Raw genomic sequence first — 7,385 nt, 5'->3', positions numbered from 1 at the left:
TCTGTTTTGTCTCTTGAATTTATAAATATTTTATTTTATCTATATAAAAAAAAATAACGATTGTCAGCTGCATTTATTATCATTTCGCGTTTTCTTGTATATCTATCACTTGTATATTATTCATTTCATTAGATAGTGCAAGTATAAATTAAAAAATTGGTACGTCATTTCCATAGTTTTTATTCATTCATAAATTCTTTGATCCGCTCCTGATGGTTCGCAAAGCCTTGATCACCACTGTATACAAAACATTCATCTCGCCGAAAATGTTCATGATTCCGCTAAACTGAGAAAGTTCACACATGATTTATTATCTCATAACACACATCAGCTCTCTGCAATGCAGAAATGCTCGAATTGATGGTGGCATGTCAGATTCGTTTTTCGGTAGAACCTCTAAAATGAAAGTGAAAGAGGGAAATTTCAGAGTTCTCACTGGCGTTACAATACACAAAATAATTCGGCTGATCTTCTTCATAAATTACATTTCCCAAGCTTTTATCATAGGAAAGATACTGCCAATTAACAAGTACATCTGCCAGATTTCTTTTATGCAAGTCTGCAAATTGAGGAACTTGTAATTTTCCTGCACTACTTTCTTCTCCTACCGATTCTAAAAATAATGAGTGGGATGTACCGAATTAAGGTCTTCCGTTTCCAATGGAAAGGACTGATATAACTCAATGGTTGTTCAAACTTAGCTTATGGACTTTTGTTTTAGTGATGATAAAAATGAAAGTCTTGTCTAATACGGGGCGACATATGCTATTGCTTGCAATAGCAGACTTTCTAGTTATTATTATTTTTCTTCCTGGGAAAATTTTGTCCGCGAGTGATCTTGTAAACTACACATCCGACTTAGGTGAAACCTTTTTAGGGTAAGTAGGCATGTTATGTAGATTTGCGGAATCAAGGTCATTTTGCGCGCACGTGCTTGCAAGAGCGCGCACGTGCAAAACTTAAAATGACCAATATAAAATGGATATAACCATAACTTTTCTATTTTGTGACGAAATGTTTTGAAACTTATAATGTAAGGATATATTAGTAGTAAGCACAAGATGACATGGTCAAAATAGCAAGATCGCACGCGCATGCACGTGCGCTTCGCTCTGATTGGCTGAAACTAAAGTCTCAATATCTTTTTTGTTTTTTGATAAAATCATTTGAAATTTTGAACATAGTCTTATATTAGGGAGATCTACAGCCTGTATTATAAGATTTATCATGAAAGCATGTGCATGCACATGTGATTGCAAGAGCTCGCACGTGCAACACAAGAAATGTCCAATATAATTGATACAGACGTAACTACTTAAATTATTGATGAAATGCTTTGAAACTCATATTATAAGTATATATTAGAAGAATAGACAAAATGACATGGTCAAAAAATTAAGATCTCACGCGCATGCACGTGCGCTTCGCTCTGAGTGGCTGAAACTAAAGTCTCAATATCTTTCTTGTTTCTTGTCATAATCCTTTGAAATTTTGAACATAGACCTACATTTTGAAGATCTACAGCATGATGTATAAGAATTTTCATGAAAGCATGCGCATGCCCGTGTGCTGCAATCTGATTGGCTGAAACTTCAAATGGCTATATCACCTTTGTTTTTTGACGAAATGCTTTGAAATTTAAAACATTGTCATGCATTAGGATATCCTACAATATGATATAGAAAAAAAATCATGAAATCACGCGTATGCACGTGCGCTGCAATCTGATTGGCTTAAACTTGAAATGGCTATAACTCCCTTGTTTTGCAACCAAATAAGATGGGATTTAGAACATAGACAAACAAAATGGACTACTACAAGATGGTATGGTCATCATATACATGCATGCACGTGCGTGGACATGCGCTTTGCTCTGATTGGCTTATACAAAAATCACAATATCTTTTTCGATTTTTGACGAAATGCTATGAAATTTTAAACATAGGCATGCATTAAGATATCCTACAATATGATACATAACAATTTTCATTAATACATGCGCATGCACGTGCGCTGCAATTTGATTGGCTTAAACTTTAAATGGCTGTAACTCCCTTGTTTTTCAACCAAACAGGATGGGATTTGGACCATAAGCAGACATAATAAACTCCTATAAGAAGGTATAGTCATCATGCACATGTATGCACGTGCGTGCACGTGAAATTAGTAAAATTAAAAATACACATGAATGAGCGTATTTTTTAAATGCTTTTGGATTAAATGCTTCAATATTTAGTGAATCAAGATTTCTAAATAGTGTAGACAAGATGATATCGTCATTACGCTTACGGATTCACATGCGCACGCGTGCTATGCTAAAATTTGAATATACTTGGTATACTTCTGGAAAAACGTTGTCAAAGTCTTAAATGCATATACTTTGCCTTATTTAATGAAGCTTACAGGGAATATGGCACAAAAAGGGAGTTGGGGAGCGTTTGGGGAACATCTGTAACGGTTCCCGTTACAATTAGCACTAGTTATTTTATTGTTATGCTATTGTGAATTTGAATTATCGATAGATTTAACAAAGTTTTAATACATGTATACGACTAAGAATTGTCGAGGTAAACACTGTTGTCTTCTAACCAACGAGCAATGGTATTATTGCCACATTTACAATTTAAGATTACATGTAACATTTACTTACGGGATGAGGTAGAAGTCTTCTGACGGCTGATACCCATTCCCTTAGGTCGTCATGGCTCTCACACTACATGTATAAATGCAGTCATTTTAATTTATAATTGAAATTTATCACCCATAATGTTTTTTCCTAAATGTCATTAAATGTTTGTTTCTTTTTAATTATACCTGTAAATAAAATGTTCTGCAACATGTATGGATTTCAAACACATTCTCGCGACCAAACTGCGACCTAAAAATAAAGAATTCTTTGTCACTGTTAAATATTCATACAAACACAGATGTAAGAACAAAACTGATTGGCGGTTCCTTACCCCGGTATTTCCTGAACTCCTCGCACGTCAGTACTCGGAATCACTCTCAATGCTTCTATTGACTTGAAATGGAAGGAAACAATAATAAGAACTTTAAATACAGAATGAGATGATAATTCGCTGTAAAAGAGATACAAAGGTGAGAAAAAATTTATATATGATTTTAAAAATTCTGTTTATGCTGTTTTATATCTTTCAAGTTTGATTTTCTTGTAAAAATGTACAAGCGCTTTCAGGTTTAAAAAATGTATTTCCTCTGAATATTACTATTTCTATATTTTGCATAAGACTAATATAATTCTAACCTGATCAGAAGTGAAGTATTGTATACCGTCCTCATTAACGACGAAATATCGAGACAACCAGTTCTTCCGCTGTAAAAAGGTTTTTTGGTACTTAGGCAATTTGTATATATATATATATATATATATATATATATATATATATATATATATATATATATATATATATATATATTTGTGTATTTTTTTTTTTTTTTTTTCCCCAACACCATTTGATGTCTAATGCAGTCAAATAAAAAGAGGTAAAAGATTATTTTTTTACTCATACAAAATCTAAAGAGGAAAGGGTTTTAATCTCAGCTATTTGATATAAAAAATCTAAGAAGTTTTATCGATCTAAGTTTCGAGCTTCAAATGTGTTCAATTCATGAGAATAAAATAGCTACGTGAAATTTTCCCTAAAATTAATTTTCAGTGGTGGGGGTTGGCACATCTTTTTGTAAGTGTTTTTCACAAAATGCTTAAGACAATTGCATTAACTGGATTGATGCCTTTACGCATGTTTCTATAATATTCCATTCATGAAAAAAGACAACTTTTCCAAAAAAAAAAATTGGCGTTTATAATTAAATATAGTTTCTTTTTTATAGCCTGACCTTTCCACCTATTTTTTCTAGGCCTAACTATGCACTTAGTTAGTTTATTTAATATCTAGGAGCAGAGAAGAAGATTTTCAAAGAATTCATGTATTCTTTCATATAATTTATAGAGCCCCCCCCCCCAACACCAGAACCCTTGACCCTGGGGCCATAAAATTCACAATTTTGGTAGAGGCACTCATGCTCATCATAACTATGCATTTAGTTTGTTTATTTAATACCCAGGGGCAGAGAAGAAGATTTTCAAAGATATCATGTATTTTCACTGTATATAATCAATAGAGCCCCGCCCTAACATCAGAACCCCTGACCCTGGGGCCATAAAATTCATAATTTTGGTAGAGGCACTCTTGCTCATCTTAACTATCTACTTAGTTGGTTTATTTAATACCCAGGAGCAGAGAAGAAGATTTTCAAAGAAATAATGTATTTTCACTATAACAAATTGAACCCATGCCCTAGCACTAGAACCCCTGACCCCAGGGCCATGAATTTCACAATTTTGGTGAACACTCAATGCAGATTACAACATGCAAACAGTTTGACTGCTTGATGTCCAGGAGTAAAGAAGAAGATTTTTAAAGATTGCATTCATTTTAGTGGTTTTGGCCCCTCCCCTTCACCCATAGATGCTTTGTGCCAAATTTGGTTAAAATTGGTTCAGTGGTTACAGAGAAGAAGCTGAAAATGTTCAAAAGTTTACAGAAAACAAAGTGAACACGTCACCAGAGTACAGACGAAAACGGATAGCAATAGGTCACCTGAGTTTACTCAGGTGACCTAAAAAGTGCAGAAAACCAATTTGTACAGACTTATGGGGCCAGACAGATGGACAGACAAACGTACACAGAGGATACCTATAGTCCCCCTGGTTTCACCGGTAGGGGACTAACAAACACAAGGCAATGTAATGGTTTATACACAGGATATCACTGTACTGGGCCTACAAAAAACAAAAACAAGGCACTGTACATAATGGTCTATAAACAGGAAATAATTGTACTGGGCCTATAACAATGAAAACAGAGCAAACATGTCACCAGAGTAAACAGAAAACAAAGCAAACACGTCATCAGAAAAACAGAAAACAAAGACAACACGTCATCAGAGTAAACAGAAAACAAACACGTCATCAGAGTAAACAGAAAACAAACACGTCATCAGAGTAAACAGATAACATACACGTCATCAGAGTAAACAGATAACATACACGTCATCAGAGTAAACAGAAAACATACACGTCATCAGAGTAAACAGAAAACAAAACAAACACGTCACCAGAATAAACAAAATACAAACACGTTATCAGAGTTAACAGAAAACAAAGTGAACACGTCATCAGAGTAAACAGAAAACAAAGTGAACACGTCATCAGTGTAAACAGAAAACAAAGTGGACACGTCACCCGAGAGGTTATATTTAAAACAAATTAACCACTGTGGAATACTTAAAATTATTGGGTGTCATTTGGAATGTAATTTCATGCATTCTTTTATAACTTCAGAAGGAAATATGACTTTGTTACTATAATTTGTTAATTGGCGGAGAATGTTTTCCGAATGATATGGACCCACAAAATCCACTACAATTACATCAACATAAAATCTAATGATTCCATAGTATTCAAAATAAGTACACATATCTTCTTTGATATTAAATGTAGTAGGTCTTATTTGATTTAGAACACCGTTGAATCTTGATGAAGACACAGTAAAGAATATTTATACCTGTTATAGACATAGTATAGACTATTAGTAAAGATATTGGGGAAAAAAATCTCAAAACGACAAAATATAATAACAGATATCTCTGTGAATCTTATGGTTACTGCTTAAGGTTTGCTAATGCAAAATCTTAAATATAACTTTTGCATCAACAAATGTTAAAAATTCCTACCTTGCGGGGCAGAAGAGATTTAATTGCTTTGATCCATGCCTGAACCTCGGCAGGACTTTCACACTGTATAAAAATATATCAATATTAATTATATATATTAATATATAAAGTTAACTCATGAGATATGAAAAATAAAATTCCAGTTTAACTGTTGCAGAATTTCCTGCTGATAATATACATTAAATTTTGTAATATTCAAAATGAAACAGAACATTAAATAAATGTAAAAAAAAAAATCGCAGTCAGATGAATGTCATATAGAAGTTGAGCAAACTTAGACTTATTATCACGTCATTATATGAAAGTCTTAACAAATTTCATTTAGCAGTGCTGATTAAGAAATTAATTTAAAAAAATGATAAATATTTACCTCGATATAAAAAGTTCGATTTTCCGTGTACAACTCAAACATACCATGAATTCCGCCAGTGTGCTTATTTCTAAATGCATACATAAGCATAAAACTTTAGTTATACCTTGTTTAACCCTTTAATATAGAAAAAAAATTAGACCCATATATATATTTTGTTAGTAAAAAAATCTATATTTCTTGTCTAGAGATAAACTTACATTGTGCTAGATTTCACATGCCGCATTTCATCTCTGGGAATGTGTCGCAAAGGTTCTGTCGACTACAAATGAATTAATTAAATAATCACTTATTCTATCAGAAGAAGGCGAAGATAGAAGCTGTCAAAATTATGTCGGTATAATTCCTGCCGCGTAAATATAGACAATTAAACCCTAGCGTTCTTTTTATAAAAATATTTTATTAACTATTGGGTGTATACGTATAACATATTTTAGGCAAAAGTAAATATAGGCATTACTTGAAATTCTTTTAAACTATTAGCAAACATACAACAAACAGCAGGGGATGCTCACTCCTTCATGGCACCTGATTCCACCTCTGATGTATCGGAGGTCTGTGTTTGCTCTGCTCCTATTTTGTATTGTTTTATGGACTTTGATATTAAATACTGTTCGTTACCTCCATATCCTTCATCCGTCATTTTTCTGATGAAGAATTCGAATAAATTTACCAAAATATGTTAAGCTATTCCTACCTTTTCTGACATATAATGGCAAAATGTTAGTCACGTAGGATAAGTAGTTTAAATAAAAAAGTTTTTTTCATCTCTCAGTTGGAATATATTTGTATGTAAATCGTGCTAATTTATTAAAATTACCTTCAATAGGGTAAAGTTAACTTGAATCTCTATTTCCAAACAATTGTTAAGGTTTGTTCTGAGTTCTGGAGACGTTAAACATGCGAAAAAGTATAGAAGCCACATGACACACGTAGCATCGTTTTTGAAAGTGGGGGTGTGGAAGGCCAGAATTTTTTTTTTACTTACCTGAAAAAGTTGACAAGCAATAAAATAAAATAAAAATAAAAAAAAAAATAAAAAAGGAAAAGTTGCCCAAAGTCGAAAATTCTATTTCGTGGGGATGGGGGGAATCCAACTTTTTCTCAATGTCAACTACGTTTAGTATCAATTTTTATTCTACATTTTCTATACATTACTAAAAGGGGGCAACCATACTTTCAATTAACATTTATCATAGTATAAGTAAGGTTGGGGGGGGGGGAGTGGGGGGGGCAAGCCCCCAGACCCCACCTTGTT

At 33.2% G+C, this 7,385-nt stretch overlaps 2 long non-coding RNA genes across 2 annotated transcripts; both read right to left on the bottom strand.

Annotated features, from left to right (window-relative positions):
- Nucleotides 1-2,581: 2,581 nt before the first annotated feature.
- Nucleotides 2,582-3,351, bottom strand: LOC134252198 (uncharacterized). The gene is made up of 4 exons (XR_009988926.1): nucleotides 3,266-3,351; nucleotides 2,961-3,022; nucleotides 2,815-2,878; nucleotides 2,582-2,713 (listed from the first exon to the last, which is right to left on the bottom strand). It is a non-coding gene; the product is annotated as an uncharacterized LOC134252198 (long non-coding RNA).
- Nucleotides 3,352-5,757: 2,406 nt separating this feature from the next.
- LOC134252199 (uncharacterized) lies at nucleotides 5,758-6,914 on the bottom strand. The gene is made up of 3 exons (XR_009988927.1): nucleotides 6,328-6,914; nucleotides 6,128-6,197; nucleotides 5,758-5,820 (listed from the first exon to the last, which is right to left on the bottom strand). It is a non-coding gene; the product is annotated as an uncharacterized LOC134252199 (long non-coding RNA).
- Nucleotides 6,915-7,385: the final 471 nt, after the last annotated feature.

This window comes from Saccostrea cucullata, unplaced genomic scaffold, assembly GCF_032062105.1.
Source record: "Saccostrea cucullata isolate Sc308-1 unplaced genomic scaffold, CSIRO_AGI_Scuc_v1 ctg19700, whole genome shotgun sequence".
In the NCBI taxonomy this organism is placed as follows: domain Eukaryota; kingdom Metazoa; phylum Mollusca; class Bivalvia; order Ostreida; family Ostreidae; genus Saccostrea; species Saccostrea cuccullata.
This window is presented reverse-complemented; position numbering and strand designations above follow the sequence as displayed.